General features: G+C 45.3%; 1 protein-coding gene across 1 annotated transcript in view; it reads left to right on the top strand.

Annotated features, from left to right (window-relative positions):
* The first annotated feature begins 6,043 nt into the window (after positions 1 to 6,043).
* Positions 6,044 to 18,457, top strand: part of clcn2a (chloride channel, voltage-sensitive 2a) — a 150,913-nt gene continuing 138,499 nt past the window's right edge. The window contains exon 1 of the mRNA XM_034182674.1: positions 6,044 to 6,229. The gene's annotated coding sequence lies outside the window, so the exon portion shown is untranslated. The remainder of the gene's footprint in view (positions 6,230 to 18,457) is intronic.

The raw sequence follows: 18,457 nt of genomic DNA, 5'->3' as shown, positions 1-18,457 counted from the left end.
GGTATCTTTTGGTTTTGGACACAATCAGATTGTCGGATATTTTTGTTGATGCGTGTGGTGCGGGTAACTTTATCATACACAGAATGTGAATATATTACAAATAACATGTTTTGTTAAAAATTCATTTCAAAGAGGCATTTTCAACATTCATAACGTTGTTTTCTCATGCGGCTGCTATTCGGTACTTTAACATTTCCCATAAACCCCCCTGCGCTTCCCAGAATGCACCACGGCACCAGCAGAGTTCCGGTGTCTCACAGCACATCTAAACAATGGCAAACTGAGGATGTGGATGGCGCTGATTCAGCGAGTTCACGAGCGATTATGAGGATGACACATTCTCTCAAGTTGAGAGGGTTGTAGTTGAGGAGGTGAAGCACCTGTGATGAACTTCTGCCTTGCCCCGATGTTGTCTTGCTGTCCATACTTCACGAGGTGGGTTTGCATAGTGCCCTAAACCGGAACTCTGCTGAAACTGACCTCACGCGTGAGTCCCGGACCACGAGATTCACCACTGCAAAACAGTGAATGGCCGTGACATCAACTTGGATACCCCAGGTTGTCCAATTTCCTCAAGAGTTTCTGAGTGAAAATTCCGGCCCGACGGAGCATTCAAGGCATTTTCCCCCAATCTAGAGGTCAGAATCTGTGACCTTCCAAGGGTTTTGAATGTAACAATATACTAATAGCCTCGTGGAGACAAAGAAATGCCAAGAAAGCAAGAAAGAGAGAAAGAAAGAAACAAGTAGACACAGAAAGGCAGTAGCTGGGTTTCCTCAACTTTACAACTCAATGAGTTCAACATCCAAAACTTGTACGAGCTCTTTATGTTTAAGAGCGGTAGCAAGTGGACATAACTAAATGAGGCTGCAATGTTTTAGAGTGTAGTAGTTGTAGTTGTAGTCGTCTTCTCTGTACAAATATTTTTCAACATTATGGTCTTTCATCTCAAATTGAAAATAAATCTCTTATATATAAAATATAAATGACATAAATCCTCATCCATCCATCCATCCATTTTCTTCTGCTTTATCCGGAGTCGTGTCGCGGGGGCAGCAGCTCAAGCAAAGCCGCCCAGACCTCCCGATCCACACACATCTCCCCCAGCTCCTCCGGGGGAACCCCAAGGCGTTCCCAAGCCAGCCGAGAGATGTAATCCTTCCAGCGTGTCCTGGGTCTTCCCAGGGGCCTCCTCCCAATGGGACGTGCCCGGAACACCTCTCCAGCGAGGCGTCCAGGGGGCATCCGGAAAAGATGCCCGAGCCACCTCAACTGACTCCTTTCGACGTGGAGGAGCAGCGGCTCAACTCCGAGCTCCTCCCGAGTGACCGAGCTCCTCACCCTATCTCTAAGGGAGCACCCAGCCACCCTGCGGAGGAAACTCATCTTGGCCGCTTGTACCCGCGATCTCGTTCTTTCGGTCATGAGCCAAATCTCATGACCATAGGTGAGGATCGGAATGTAGATCGATCGGTAAATCGAGAGCTTTGCCCCACTACTCAGCTCTCTCTTCACCACGACGGTCCGATACAGCGACCGCATCACTGCAGATGCTGCACCGATCCGTCTATCGATCTCACGCTCCATCCGTTCCTCACTCGTGAACAAGACCCCGAGATACTTAAACTCCTCCACTTGAGGCAAGGACACCCCACTGACCTGAAGAGGGCAAAGCACCTTTTTCCAGTCGAGAACCATGACCTCGGATTTGGAGGTGCTGATTTTCATCCCGGACGCCTCACACTCGGCTGCAAACTGCCCCAGTGCACGCTGAAGGTCCTGATTTGACGAAGCCAACAAACCACATCGTCCGCAAACAGCAGAGACGAGATTCTGTGGTTCCCAAACCAGACCCCCTCTACACCCTGGCTGCGCCTAGAAATTCTGTCCATAAAAATAATGAACAGAACCGGTGACAAAGGGCAGCCCTGGCAGAGGCCAACGTGCACTGGAAACAGGTTTGACTTACTACCGGCAATGCGAACCAAGCTCCTGCTGCGGTCGTACAGGGACCGGATAGCCCTTAGCAAAGGACCCCGGACCCCGTACTCCCGGAGCACTCCCCACAGGGTGCCCCGAGGGACACGGTCGAACGCCTTCTCCAGATCCATAAAACACGAGGTGGACTGGTTGGGCGAACTCCCATGAACCCTGGAGCACCCAATGGAGAGTGTAGAGCTGGTCCAGTGTGCTGCGACCAGGACGAAAACCACACTGCTCCTCCTGAATCCGAGGTTCGACCATCGGTTGAATTTCCTCTCCAGTACTCTGGAATAGACCTTACCGGGGAGGCTGAGGACTGTGATCCCCCTATAGTTGGAACAGTTGGAACACACCCTTCTTAAACAGAGGGACCACCACCCCGGTCTGCCAATCCAGAGGCACTGTCCCCGATCACCAGGCGATGTTGCAGAGGCATGTCAGCCAAGACAGTCCCACAACATCCAGAGACTTAAGGTACTCAGGACAGATTTCCTCCACCCCAGGAGCCTTGCCACCGAGGAGCTTTCTAACCACCTCGGTGACTTCTGCCTGGGTAATGGATGAGTCCACCTCTGGGTCCCCAGTCTCTGCTTCCTCTTCGGAAGATGTGACAATGGGATTGAGGAGATCCTCGAAGTACTCCTTCCACCGCCCAACAACATCCCCAGTCAGGGTCAACAGCTCCCCACCCGCACCGTAAACAGTGCCGGTGGAGAGCTGACCCCGCCTCCCGAGGCGTCGGACGGTTTGCCAGAATCTCTTCGAGGCCAACCGATAGTCCTCCTCCATAGTTTCCCCGAACTCCTCCCAGACCCGAGTTTTTGCCTCTGCGACCGCACGGGCTGCAGCACGCTTGGCCTGCCGGTACCTGTCAGCTGCCTCTGGGGTCCCACCTACCAACAAAGATAAGTAGGACTCCTTCTTCAGCTTGACGGCATCCCTTACTTCCAGTGTCCAGCACCAGGTTCGGGGATTGCCGCCGCGACAGGCACCAGAGACCTTGCGACCACAGCTACGAGCGGCCGCATCAACAATGGAGGTGGAGAACATGGTCCACTCGGACTCCATGTCTCCAACCTCCCCCGGGATCTGGGAGAAGCTCTCCCGGAGGTGGGAGTTGAAGACCTCCCTGACAGAGGGTTCCGCCAGTCGTTCCCAGCAGACCCTCACGATACTATATAAATAAAATTGATTTGATTTGATTTTATACGTTTGGGCCTGCCAGGTCTGACCGGCTTCGTCCCCTCCCAGCGGATCCAACTCACCACCAATCAATCAATTTTTTTATATAGCGCCAAATCACAACAAACAGTTGCCCCAAGGCGCTTTATATTGTAAGGCAAGGCCATACAATAATTATGTAAAACCCCAACGGTCAAAACGACCCCCTGTGAGCAAGCACTTGGCTACAGTGGGAAGGTGATTGGTCGACAGCTCTGCCCCTCTCTTTACTCGAGTGTCCGAGACACGTGGCCGAAGGTCAGATGATACGACTACAAAGTTGATCATCGACCTCTGGCTCAGGGTGTCCTGGTGCCACATGCACTTATGGACACCCTTGTGCTCGAACATGGTGTTCGTGATGGACAAACTGACTAGCACAGAAGTCCAACAACTGAACACCACTCGGGTTCAGATCGGGGGGAGGCCGTGCTTCCCGATCACCCCTCTCCAGGTCTTACTGTCGCCACCCACGTGGGCGTTGAATTCCCCCAGGAGAACAATGGAGTCCCCAGTCGGAGCGCTATCTAGTACCCCTCCCAGGGACTCCAGGAAGGTCGGGTACTCTGCACTGCCACTTGGCCCGTAGGCCGAGACAACGGTGAGAGACCTGTCCCCGACCCGAAGGCGTAGGGACGTGACCCTCTCGTTCACCGGAGTGAACTCCAACACATGGCGACTGAGCTGGGGAGCAATAAGCAATGCAACCTCAGCTCTCCACCTCTCCCCGTGGGCAACGCCAGAAAAATGAAGCGTCCAGACCCTCTCCAGGAGTTGGGTACCAGAGCCCATGCTGTGCGTGGAGGTGAGCCCGACTCTAGTCGGTATCTCTCAACCTCCTGCACAAGCTCAGGCTCCTTGCCCCCCAGTGAGGTGACATTCCACGTCCCAACAGCCAGGGGCTGTAAGCATGGACCGGGCCACCGGGCCACCAGCCCTCGACCGCCACCCAATCCTCTCTGCACCCGACCCCCATGGCCCCCTCTGCAGGTGGTGAACCCACAGGAGGGCGGGCCCACGTTGCTCCTTCGGGCTGAGCCCGGCCGGGCCCCATGGGCTAAGGCCCGACCACCAGGCACTCGCGCGCAAGCCCCAACCAGGCCTGGCTCCAGGGTGGGACCCCGGCTGCGCCATACCGGGCGACGTCTCGGTCCTTGATCTTTCACTGGTCATGGAGGTTCTGAGCTGCCCTTAGTCTGACCCGTCACCTAGGACCTGTTTGCCTTGGGAGACCCTACAGGGAGCACAAAGCCCCCGACAACATAGCTCCTAGGATCATCCGGGTACGCAAACTCCCCCACCAAGATAAGGTGGCAGCTAGAGGGGAGAAATCCTCATCCCTTGAATGTTTTAATTAGGAATTATTTTAAATCATTGCTTAAAGGTATAGTGCCACTGGGATTTTTAAGCTTTAAGTCATAAAAAGACTTTTCTGTGGCACCACTATAATTTTTTTCCTTAGCATATAGATAAGGGATTCATAATGTGATATCGGCAATATGATCAAAGGTCATTCTGTCTGGAAACAATTTAGAATTTCAACGCCTAAGGGGGTGAAATTCAAGGGCTTTAATCACTACCAACATTTAGTACATTTGGAAGTGATTCACAAGAAATCTTATGGCTGTTAATGCAAGATGGGTCACAAGTAATCTTAAAACATCTTGCATACGCACACACGCTTCCTCCTGTAGTTTGTCTGCATGACGGCGATGAAGGAAAAGACAGTATTCACTGTGAAATTTCCCCCAATAATATGTCCCCTTCATTAAAATGAGCTGTAATTTTGCAAAATGTAAAAAAAAAAAAAAAAAAAAATTAAGCTACATTATAATGCTTGGAGTTCGGTATAAACTAAATTTTCTCAGTTTTGTGAATTTTGAAAGGCTCTGTAGTTTTAAGACATACGAGTAGTAGCAGCACAGTGTGCTGAAAACAAAGTGCCCAAAGGAAATAAAACATATATCATCATGATAACTATGGATGATTATAACCACTGAGAAGCTCTTGAGCAAACACAGCAGACTGTGAATGTCCTGCAGTTCCAGGCAAAATTAAAGTGAAACATTTGTGGATAAAGATTTTATTTTTAATGCACAATAATGCAACCCCCCCCCCCCAAAAAAAAAAAAAAAAATTAAATTATTAACATGCAAGGAATCAAGACATGTGGAAAGCTGCGGAACCATTCTGTAGACGTCCAGCAGTCTCATTAGAAGTGAGCCATTGGTGTTAACGCGTACACACACAATAAGGTGCGCAGCTGCCAGACGCAGTTGCCTTATTGAATTGTCCTGCAGGAGGACGGAGGGGGGGTGTCACGGGGCATGAGTAAGAGAAAACATGGGCGAATGCACCAGCCATCCATCCAGGCACAGACGCTTCTGTGTCATGATTAAGACGCATGACGCCTAAATCTTACGTGTTTACGTGAGGAGACAGAGAAAGAGATGAGACAGCATGATTGGCTTTTCTTTGTACCGTCGCCGCAGACAGTCCACAACCATAAAATTAAGACGAACATGCGCCAACGCGGAAAATGACAGGAGCGCGTGGATTTCTACAAGCATGGAGAAAATTGTGCGGGCCACAGTGCCGCTAACGTTACCCACATTGCATCACGGACACGACACCGGTTCCCCGCTGTCTCCCTCCCACCTCAGCTCCAGCTGATGTGTATCGAGTTTGTGATCTCGTGTAGTCGCACTCGAGCTCCGCAGCAGTCAGCCGCCGCGCGGCTCCGAAGGCGCAATTACGCGCCGCGTTGTCGGTAACTTCACCGCGTTTTATTCGGGATTGTGCCTTAGCAATCAGGCCAGCCTCTAAGATCGGCCGAGAATTCCCGGGACCTTTTGGCGGACCGAGAAGTGCCACTCGAGCCATTAAATAAGAGCGCCGCGCAACCTGTAGCTGCGCGCGGCTTCAGTTCGTTCATTATTGCACCACAAGGTGCAGTGAAGACATGGAGCTGACGGTTTGGAATCTGTAAGCAGAGGAGGAAAGAGGAAGCCCCCCAGGAGAAGCCGTAAGTGTGCTGCGTCCTGATAAAGACGCTCCACGGTGTCTTTTTGTCTCTGCAGCGTGATGAATCCATCAACTTTGTCCAGCTGGCGCAAAGGCAAAGATGGTCTGACTGAGTTCTCGCTGATCTTCTGGTGATGTGACTGTGCGGCTTTTGCACACGAGAATTAGTGTTTTCTGGTAATTGGAGTCCATAACAATAGAAAAAATAACTTGTGATCAAACAGAAGCAGAACAAGTGGTTCCATGTTGGCATCACCGGGACTCCGTGTGCGTGTGCGTGCATGCACTGCGGTAAAAAATAAAATAAAATAAAAATGACAGCGTGCACACTTGAGGGCCATGCAAACACTTTAAACTAAAGAATCATGTACTTGTGTGTTTTGATAAAATATGGAGTTGTTAGGTCATAACATTCGGTTGATAAATTGTACAAAGCTGACATTTTTTTTTTGGGGGGGGGGGGGGGGGGGTGTGCAAAGTCACTGCGCATGTAAAGCCAGTGTGGTTACTTGGTCAAAGTTCAAGTAAATTTGAGTTTGATGGAGGGTGCCTCAGTGGTGCAGGTTGCAATCACGCATGCAAGACTGATACGTACACACAGTGGAAGATAGGTGTGCAGAATAGTTTTTTCCCACAATATTACAAGGCTTAACCTAGCAATGTGATTAGGGTTCTCCTGCACCGAATTTCAGCTTACCACACAGGACATTGGTAGTTCAGGCACGTGCACAAAGGCTGCACTTCAATGCCACAACACTGTGTGGCATTGTAGTCCAAAGGTACTCTGAAATTCAGGGTCAGATCCAGGATTTTCTGGGGGGGGGTTAAGCAGCAAATGATGCACAGTAGAGGTGGACGATACCGGGAATTTTGGTATTGATCCGATACCAAGTAAATACAGGCCCAGTATCACTGATATCGATACCGATAGTTTTTCATATTTATGCTTCATAGAGCCAAAGGATCCAAAAGACCTACGATAGCATTTCGCCAAACATTGTACGTGACAACAAAATACTTCATTAACACAATCAACATTTTTGTTTAAAAAAAAAATCACTCAACACAACTTAAAACAAAATCTCCTGAGGTAGAGGGGTGACTCAAGGACAGCGCTGAGTGGGCGGTCCAGGCTGAGCCTACCTGCATGGCTGTTGGCTGGCGCCGCTGACCCATGTGACAGCGCACCACAAAAGACCAGAGGAGGGAGCGTGCGCTGCTCCGTGTTGTGTGACACAGCGCAGCTCTGCTCTTACAGACAGAGAGTAGACTTTGATGAATCTGCGTGCGCAGCAGTCAGTGCATGCGGGAGAGGAAAAAAGCTTGAGTATTGATCTTTTTACACGAGGATCGGTCACTATCAATACCAGCGTTGGTATCGATATTATCGATATTAGGATCGATCCGCCCACCTCTAATGCACAGGCAGCTAAATGACCTATCCAGTTGTTAAGCTCTGACGTAACGCCTCATGTGATAAATCTGTTTCCGGGTCCAAAGACTTGCAAGTTTACAATTAAAGTTACGTCTTTATGATCCTTTTAAGGATCTACAGTAAAAGTTTAGTTTTTTACAGTGTGTGTAAACCTCCGTCCCTCCCTTCTCGCCTCCACCTCCTTTAACCACATTCGTCTGTTTCTAAGGTATGAACACTTAATAAAACTTTTTTTTCTTTTACTTTATATATTTTATTATGCACAGGTAAAATATACATGTCTGTTTGTTAATAAAAAAATATTTATTGCAATAAACAGGACGTTAAAGTGCAAACTTCACTTTCCCCCCGAATGACATTAACAGGAAGCGATCGCAGCTCACAGAAACTCCCATTGAAAATAACGAAGAAACGACCTGAGCTTCTCACATTTTTACATAAAACAAACGCAGTAACAATGTCTAAAAACCCAGTTAATATATCCAGGAGAGTTTTAGGCACAATATACAAAGAGTTTTATGTTGTGATGGTAATGCTGTTGTCCGTGTGCAACGGTTTAAGTGCAGCCTGATCAGATCGTCTCAGTGCAGTTCTCAATGTTAATGACAGCGCACCTTTTTTGTTTGGAGCCGGAAGTTGAAAATCACATGATGCATTACATCACATTTAACAACCGGATATACAGGTGCATCTCCAAAAATTTGAATATTATGAAAAAATTCTATATTTTTGGTCAGGTATTCCAGAGAGCAAAAGTTTTACATGTTCTATTTTCAATACATAGAAATTAAAATGTTTTAGTTATTGTTCAATTTTAATTTAGACAATTACAGCCTCCTGCTCCAAAAACAAATAGAAAATGCACATCTCAAAATATTACAATATTTGATTTCAAATCACTATTTATGTAGTACAAATACATGAATATCTCAAATCTGCTTCAGAACACACAACCACACTCATGAGGAAGACTGCTGGCGTGACAGTTGTCCAGAAGATGCTCACAGACTCCATCCACAGGGACATTAAGCCACAGAAGGCCATTGCTGAAAGCGCTGGCTGTACAAAGAGTTCTAGATCAAAGCATAGTCATGGAAAGTTGACTGGAAGGAAAGTGTGGTTGGAAAGATGTGCAAGCAACAGGGATGACTGCCAGCCTTGAGAAGATTGTCAAGCAAAGCTGATTCCAGAACTTGGAGGAGCTTCCAATGGAGTGGACTGAGGCTGGAGTCAGTGCATAAAGAGCCAACATGCAGAGATGTGTCCAGGAAATGAGCTACAAGTGTTGTATTCCTGGTGCCAAGTCACTCCTGAATCAGTGACCATGTCCGAAACATCTTACCTGGGCTAAAGAAAAAAGAACTGGGCTCAGTAGTCCAAAGTCCTCTTTTCAGATGAAAGTAAATTTAGTATTTCCTTTGGAAACCAAGGTCCGAGTGTGTGGAGGAGGAGTTGAGAGGTACAGAATCCAAGCTGCTTGAAGTTCAGTGTGAAGTTTCCACAGTTGGTGATGATTTGGTACCATGTCATCTGCTGGTGTTGGTCCACTGTGTTTTATCATGTCCAACGTCAATGAGGTTTTGTTCCCTCTGGTGACAAACCTTATGAAAATGCTGATTTCCTTTTCCAGCTGGACTTGACATCTGCCCACAGTGTGAAAACTACTAGTTACTGGTTTGCTGACTGTGGTTTTGCTGTATTTGATTGTTCCCATTGACCCGCTGTGCCCAACACTGTTCCTGGAGGGTCCTGTCCGTGCAATCAAGAGCTGGAAGACACCACTTTAAAAAAATCAGGTGTGACTTGAATAGGTAGATGTGGAAAACGTCCAGGGAGTGTTAGAAAAACATGCAGGGCAGGGGACCCTCCAGGAGCAGGGGCACAGCTGCCATAGACAATCCTGAACTCCCAGAACACCTCAGCAGTGCCACAGGCTGGTCATCTCCATGACACACCGCACTGATGCAGGAATTCATTCAAAAGTAGCTGCAAATGTGCTGAGTGCATAAATGGACATATTTATCAAAAGACAGACATTTCTGTATTATAAATCTGTTTTTTTAAACTGATCTGCTGAAATATTCTAATATTTTGAGATATGCATTTTCTCTTTTTGAGTCGTAGGTCGTAATTATCAAAATAGAAAAAATAAGTGAAACATTTTAGTTTGTATGTATTGAAACTAGAATATGGAAAATTTTCACTCTCTGAAATACCTGACAAAGAATATTGAACTTTTTCACGATATTCTGATTTTTTTTGTTGTTGCTGTTTTAGATACATCTGTAATCATCGGCCCAGGGTGGCAATTTAGAGGGGGTGGCACAAGCGCTTTGCAAAAAAAAGACACAAAGTGCAAACTGGTTTTTTGACCCTTTCACTATCACATCGACTCCATATCCACATCCCAGTGTGGCGAGTGAGCGCCATCGATTTCATGCAGGCACTTGTACTTGTTGCTGCCTGAGAAGGTGTCATACATGGCAAAAACAACCCTGTCTAAAAGTAAAGAAAGCCACAATGTGCCCCAGCCGCTGAGGAGGCGGAGGGGGCCAGAGATCAATCTCATAATGCTACTCATGCAGAAGATGAGAACAGACGTCGTGTGTCATGTTTTATTGCAGTTTAAGAGTGTCAGTATTGTAACAAAGTTTCATCATTATCTCAACGTGTGTTCTTGTTTAAATATTCAGACACAAGTACAACATGCAGTAGTGCAGCACAGCCTGTGTACTGCAGAAAAAAATGCATTTATAATCATTTAATAATTAAATCAGAGCCTTCTGAATCATAATTGAATCAAAATGTAATGTGTCCAGAGATTCCCATCTCTAGATAGTATGTAGGGGCTAATGTTAATTAGTACAAGTCTTTCAGCCGCTTCACACATAACACAACTGAAGCCGACTGGGGCAAAATCAGAGCCGCCTTGAACGCCTCGTACAGTAGTCACCACAACCATTCGGGCACAGCACATGCACTCTGCATTCGCGTGCCTCTCGTGACGGAAACCCATTCGAATGCCATGCAAGATGAGTTCACAGTGCCATCCGATTGTGTTTGCAGCATTCGCACGGCGTATTGAACACAGGTTGGACATATCGTGCAGCGGCGGAGCAGCTGAACGAAATCATTGACGATGTCAAACCATGGCCCAATGGTGCGATCAAGGCAGCTTTCACACCAACAGCCAAATGTCGGCGAATCCCGGACAAATGGCTATTTGACCCGCTCTCGGCAGGAGTCCAGGTGCCATCCACGAACATCCAAAACCACTCGCGGGGCACTTAGAAAAGGTGGGGCTATTCACGCAGCCGGCACAAGTAGAGTGCAGGCGACCACTTTCGAGCCGGCTGTGCGAATGGCCCACATTTTCTAAGTTTCCCACAAGTGTGCCATTGCCAAACAACACAAATGGTGTGCAAGTGGCCCTCCCCGCAGCACAAATGGTGTGTGAGTGTCTTCCCCCCCCCCACACACACACCCACACAATGATTCAACATTGTCAGATGTAGCTGAGCTGGCCAGGGTGCGATTGCTGTCCAGCACAGTGCGCATCTGGATGGCTGTAATATCCAGCTGGAACAGCTGACCACTGTGTAGTCACAACTCAGCTGCAGAACACATATTGTGCCATGAACAACATGAACAACACTCCACGCAATGCACATCTATGGGCGGGCTCTCATGCTCTCATGACATGCTGATAATTACGTAGAGACAAGATCACACGGGGACCAGCAGTAATGTCTGAACACGCATGGCCCGGTGTGACTTTGGCATCAGCTAGCCGGCCAGACTAATGTCACTTCCACCATGTAAAGTTAGTCCGCATGACAGACAGAAAGGTGGAAAATAAATAAAAACATACACTAAGGAGAAAGGCATGAACTCATTCATGTGTGATCACTTTGTTCATAGTGCTGTGGACACAGGGCGCCTGTCAGCTGATCACTGGCCAGCGACTCACTGTCACTGTCAGTGCACACAACGTGTTAAATTAAAACACAGAGAACAGAGGCAGGACAAATAAATAAATACAACAATAACTAGATAGATAGATAGATAGATAGATAGATAGATAGATAGATAGATAGATAGATAGATAGATAGATAGATAGATAGATAGATAAGATTTATTGTCACTGTCATTACATGAGTGCAACAACAACAAGATTATGTCCACACTTCAATTACCATAGACAAGATACAGCAATTAATCCACAATTATTACTTGTTTACCGTAATAATGGCACACATCAGAATTAAAGACAACACATATACATTTGACATTGTTTATGTGCACTAAACTTTGAAACAGTCTGTTATCTGAATTGAGGCAATGTGAGTGTGGGGGGAGCCGCAGCCGCCAGCTTGGGGGAGAATGGAGAGCTACAGCAGCTAAAGCTGCACTATACCCCGGAGGGGGAAGGGAGTGGTGAGCGGGGGCCGGATGGGGTGGGGGATGGGGACAGGAACACAAAGGAGGAGGTAGGGGGGTGAGAGCATGTGTATCAGTCTCTGTCCATGTGCAAGATTATGTCAGTTTCTGTCCGTGTGTGCTGGAGTTGAAGAAGATAAGAAAGAAGGCAGCCGAATAGTTCACCAAGGCTGTAGAAATTCTTCTGGAGGAAAACAACAGGGCGTTTTGTCCTTCAGAGGCTGATAAGCCTGCCATGTTTATGGTTGAGCAATGAAAACACCTTTGCAGCTCACATGAACAACCAGATCAAATTTATGAGTATTCCCTGGTCTCTGACATCTTCCTTTGCAAGGTGTGCATTTGCTCTGAGATGTTATCCAATTTGCATCTGAGTTCAAGGGTTAACGCCGTCTGAGAATGTATCGCCTTGTCCAAATCATTAATCATGATGGACAAGTGAGGGGTCATGGTTCTGGTGGCAGCCGTCTTGCCAATTCTCCGGTAGGTCAGGGCAGCACATAAACCAATAAGTACCAGCCCTCCTACAATAATATAATAAATATAAATAGATCTTTGATGTCCTCCACAGAGAATGGCACCAAGCATGTGACACCCCATTTCTCCCAGGCGTTAAGAACATAGCCCGCAGGGTAGGTTCCATCTGGGCACGCAGGGTCCTCCAGCCTTAATTTCTTTGTTGAAAAAATGGTGTCAATAGTGTTCAGAGACCAGCTGATCAATTCTACGGTTAATCCAATATAGTTTGAAGAATTCACAGTCTGGTGAAGTAGGGACTTGAAGGTTGGAGCAGAGATAGAGGAGAGAGGAGGAGATGCGACCACCCTCGCCGGAGTCCCAAGCAGATCACATACATAATACATAACAAATACATAAAATAAATAATCACAGAACAAAGGAACAGAAAGTAAGACTTTTTCTGTGAGCTGAGTTGGTCCGCAGAGGTGGCGTGTCTGCGCCAGCAGCAGTTGTTGGGCACTGTTTACTTGCAAATCACAGCTGGGGAACACATATCATGCCATTCAGAATATCACCTCACAACACTCCACTGTGAGGCGCATTCATCGGCACGCTGTCCTCACATGGAAATACATAAAGACATATAATCGCCTTTTCAACAGGCAGCAGCAACCAGGTAGGTGCGCAAATCATCAGGAAGGCTGCCCCATGTGAAAAGGTAAGGTTGATCATGTGAACACCCACTGGTGATCCGAATGTGAGATATGGCCCATATGATGTGGTGTCCTTTGGTGCGCTGCTCGCTGGACAGCTGAACACACTGCGCTGGCTGATGTGGACATGATATGAGCACTGCTTCATTCATGTCAGTCCATTACCTTGTTTATGTCCATGACCATGGGTCATGTACAGAGGACCAGGAGGATGATGCTTGGATTGTCTGCTCTTTATAACAAGACTGTGTTTTTTTTACAGTGAGGACAGATTCATCACCAGTAATATGATTGTGTTACATTTAAACAGTGCATTCATTGTTCCTATAATGTTCTGAATTTCTGCTCTTTCATTATTGTGGGCTTCCATTTTTCTGTTGATTTATGTACATATGTCCAGCATCTAATTCTTTCACTGCTGTGGGAGCGCGATGTGGTGTCACACTTTCCACATGCTCGCACTGTGTTCGTGTGCGCACACACAAGCATGCATGAAACCGTCCTCACCGGATAGTTGACACCTGTCCCATCCTGTGTCCCTCCCGACAGCAGGTGGAATTTTTTGCGGATCGCCAGTTCAGTTTTTATCGCTCTTTTTCAGCCATTTCCTGCTTCTTTCACCCAACTTCGTGTTATGTGTGAAGTGGCCATTATATAGCCTCTTACTATGCTGTTTGCTGTACATTTTTTCAGTCCAACTGCAAGAGCAACCATTAGATGAAATATTCAAACATTAAGTATCAAAAATAAGTTAAAAAGTTATAGTTTATGGTGAGTAGCGTTTGCCCAGGATGTCATACAAGCTAGAATCATCTGTGAAAGGAGAAGTAATGATGCAAACTTTAACCCTCTGGGGTCCAGGTGTAGTTTCTTGCTTTTACGTACTTTGAGTAATAACCTCCTTTAAAGTAATTTTTAAAATTGGGTGATTTTTTTGGGGGGGTGATTGGGTATTGGGTGATTTCATGTCAAATCAACAGATACCCCACACCTTATGATCTCAGACTTTCTGGAAATATTGCTTTAGGGTCCAATAACACGTGCAAAATTTTAGGCTTCCATCTTTATTAGTTTTAGAGATAGGGAGATCCTGAAGGTTTTCTGTCAAAATCGAGGAATTCTAAAAAAAAAACAAAAACCTTGCAATATTCAGTCAGAGATAACTTTTGAATTACTTGTTGTAAAATAATGCAATTTTCAGAGATTGTTTTATGGCATTAGTACTGTTTAACCTTAAAATTAACTAGTCAAATGAACAATATTTTTTAAATGACAGCTTCCGAAAATTTGGATAAAAATATTTTCTTTTGTGCTTCGGAGCAATTTTGACCCTCTTTATCTCCACAATGAAGCATGTGGGGTCTTTCAAATGATCAGATATATTAGTAATATCATCTAGATTAGATAAGATCTTGACCAGGTCTAGGAGTTAGAAACATGTGAGAAAGAAATAAAATTTTGTGATTGATGAGGCATTACAATTTGAAAAAATTATTTTATACAAATTTTTCAAATACATATTGCCCAGCTATGACAAACTGTACCATAAAAAGAATTATATCACTGGATAGAGCATGTCTTTCTTGATAAAAACACAAAATATCTTTAACCAAACTAGTTTTATTTGGGTATCTGCAAAAGGAAATGCTGTTTTAAGGCATACACTGTACAGTGTGTGGTAATTGCCCTCAATTTACAAAATTAAACTACTTTACAAGCTTGAACAAGGAACATATTTCCTTTTTGATATTAGAAGGGAGTTTTTACTGATTGCCAGTAGATGTAAGTGACGCCTCAGTGGGCCAACTGTAGCTCTCGGAGGGACCATGAGGACAGATGAATGTTACATACATCTTGTTCTTCCTCTGACATTGACCAAATGTTGCCCAACTACCACTGTTTGTCGTAGGCACAAACGGCATATTTTCCAGGCACAACATCGGCACAAGTGACGACTGATGTCACAGCTGTTTGCTGACACATACTTTCAGTCGTAGCTGCAAGTAGAAATACTCCTGTTTACTTAAAAATCAAGAGTAAATAAATACATACATTTGTAATTTTCATGTTTGTCACACACCTCAGGCAGATTGGTACTGGGTGACCCCCCCCCACACACACACAAAAAACCCCAAACCCCCCCAAAAATTGTAATAAATCCTAAAAAGGTCCAGCAAATTTCATCTTCCCAACATATCTTGGCCAAACAAGGAAAAGACATTTTGCCTGGAGGCCTATTTTGCCAACAAATCATACCATTTGGAGCACAAATTTAAAAGAACATGACATTTATGCAAAGCGACCAAGATAACTGAAACTTTGGGGAATGATCGTACCCAGACTGAAGTTTAAGTCCAACAATTTTTTTTTAAATTTCAAGAAATTTGCTGGAGCTTTGTAGGATTTATTACACTTTTTATGGGTTTGGGGGGGGTTTTTTTGGTGGTGGTGGTGGTGGTGGGGGGGCACCCTACAGATGCTCCATTGGACGGACTGGCGCCTACCAATATGTCCAATATGTCCAGATCAGGGAGTGTGTCAGAGTGTCCTTCCCACAGGCCCCGGCTGGCTTTTTCTTCGTAAACGTAAATTTGCTTTCAGGGTTGATAACTGATAATTGTCCAGATTGTTCCAAACAGAAATGAGAGCTGTTTCAAATAACTGGTTCACACCAGCAGCAGCCATGATGGTTGTTGTTCAGCTCTTTGGTGCTCCGCAGTGAGTCAACGCACAGCGCCCATATGAGATAAATGGTTGTGATTGGTTTGTACAAGAGGAAAACACAGTGAATGGGACGGGAACAAAACCCTTTTGTGAAGAGAACGGGTCTGGTTTACCAGGCTGTCTTTGGTCTGCAGGTCACCTGGTTCTGCTGCTGTTGGGCCACGAAAACGAAGCCGGTGACTGTCTTTAGGCTTCAGGCTCGAGCCTGTGAACCTGACGTGCATGACTCCTGTGGTATTTACAATGTGAGTGAACGAGTGTGTTTCTGAGAGTGTTTGTGGGTGAAATACCAAACCCAGTGGTCTCAGAGTGCCCAGTTTTCACTCGGGCGCCTGAGGTCCAGCACTTTGAACTGGTTGCCTTGCCAACAGCCTGTCAGCTTCAGTCTGGTGCAGAAAAGTTTTATCTGTATGTTCACAGGCTTTGAGTCTCAGGGGAGTTAAATATTTCAACCTGGAAGTGAGCAGCATATTTGAAATAGAAATGCTTGGGCCTGTCAAATATGAATCTGTGTAATTCTGCCTACTGCATATAGTCACATCTGGGGCACCGTAGAAGCCACATAATTATTATTGTCCCACGCCATGATATACGGACGACCACTGAAATGGACTGTGCGTGCATCCATCCGTGTGTTTGTTTCACATTTAGATTGACCTAGATTTCCTTGTTGTTCCATTACCTACCTGTATCATATTGTAAATGGACATAAATGAGACATCTATGCATATGACCTTGATGTAGATTTCCAAGGTCATCTAAGATAAACAGCTGACAAGGACACCCACCGTCTCACCCCAAAATACCACTTTTTCTCTCCAAATATCAATTCTAGAGCTTACATTTGTATTGAATGCCTATTGCAAATCATGTATCCTGGCTCCCTTTAGCATCATACATTTGACCTTGAAACTCAGGGTCAAAGTCAAACATGCCAATGGATAAAAAATTAGAACCTTTTTGGTATATTTTGCTTTCTCAGTACCAAATTTGTTTTCTAAAGCCTAAATTTGCATTGAACACAGATATCAAATCATTCATCCCAGCTCCCTTGAGCCAACTACAATTTGACCTTGAACCTCAGGGTTAATGTCAAACATGCAGATGGATTAAAAAAAATGAACTTTTTGGGTATGTTTTGCCTTCTAAAGCCCCAAATTTGTGTTGAACATCTATAGCAAATCATATATCCCAGCTCCCTTGAGCCAACTACAATTTGACCTTGAACCTCAGGGTTAAGGTCAAACATGCAGATGGCTACCAAAAATCAAACTTTTTGGTATATTTTGCTTTCTCAGCACCAAATTTGTTTTCTAAAGCCTAAATTTGCATTGAACACCTATAGAAAATCATTCATTCCAGCTCCCTTGAGCCAACTACAATTTGACCTTGAACCTCAGGGTTAAGGTCAAACATGCAGATGGATTAAAAAATGAACTTTTTGGGTATGTTTTGCCTTCTAAAGCCTAAATTTGCATTGAACACAGATATCAAATCATTCATCCCAGCTCCCTTGAGCCAACTACAATTTGACCTTGAACCTCAGGGTTAAGGTCAAACATGCAGATGGATAAAAAAAAGAACTTTTTGGGTATGTTTTGCCTTCTAAAGCCCCAAATTTGTGTTGAACATCTATAGCAAATCATTCATCCCAGCTCCCTTGAGCCAACTGCAATTTGACCTTGAACCTCAGGGTTAAGGTCAAACATGCAGATGGCTACCAAAAATCAAACTTTTTGGTATATTTTGCTTTCTCAGCACCAAATTTGTTTTCTAAAGCCTAAATTTGCATTGAACACCTATAGAAAATAATTCATTCAAGCTCCCTTGAGCCAACTGCATTTGGCCTTGGACCTGAGGGTGAAGGTCGCACATAAAAATGAATGGAAAACTACTCTTTCCTATATTACAGTTGAACCTGTTAACTTGTGTATGCGTAACTCGCGTTTTGGCTTTACTCACGATCGACTGACCTCAAAAATTTAGACTACTGTGTAAACACTACTATATGTTTTTGGTCAACCTCATTAACTCACAGTTCAATTTTGTGGACCCCATCTTAACAAGGTTTTACCTGTATTTGGCCTGTTTCCACTTGTTTTCACTGTCCCCCTCCATGAAATAGAGGGACCACTGAAATGGACTCCATGCATCCGTCTGTGTTTATTTCTTTAACTTGCCACCACGCCGTGTCAGCACAATAAGCGGGGGACTTCAGCTGAATATTGGCTTATTTACCTTATTTTCACTCACCCATTTTTCCGGTTGCACTCTAACTTGTGCAGCCAGCAATAAAAATATATCCAGTAAGTGTAAACCAGACTGGACAAATTGTTTTTTTTTTTGTTTGTTTTTGCTTTTGTTTTTACTGTACCCATATTTGCAGGGTCACCACAGCTGAACCAACAGAGATCTGCATTGGGATTTGGCAGGTTGTTGACAAGACAATGCATTCTG

This window comes from Thalassophryne amazonica, chromosome 12 (assembly GCF_902500255.1).
Source record: "Thalassophryne amazonica chromosome 12, fThaAma1.1, whole genome shotgun sequence".
Taxonomy (NCBI): Eukaryota; Metazoa; Chordata; class Actinopteri; order Batrachoidiformes; family Batrachoididae; genus Thalassophryne; species Thalassophryne amazonica.
The sequence above is the reverse complement of the archived record's forward strand: the minus strand, read 5'-3'. Positions and strand labels throughout refer to the sequence as shown.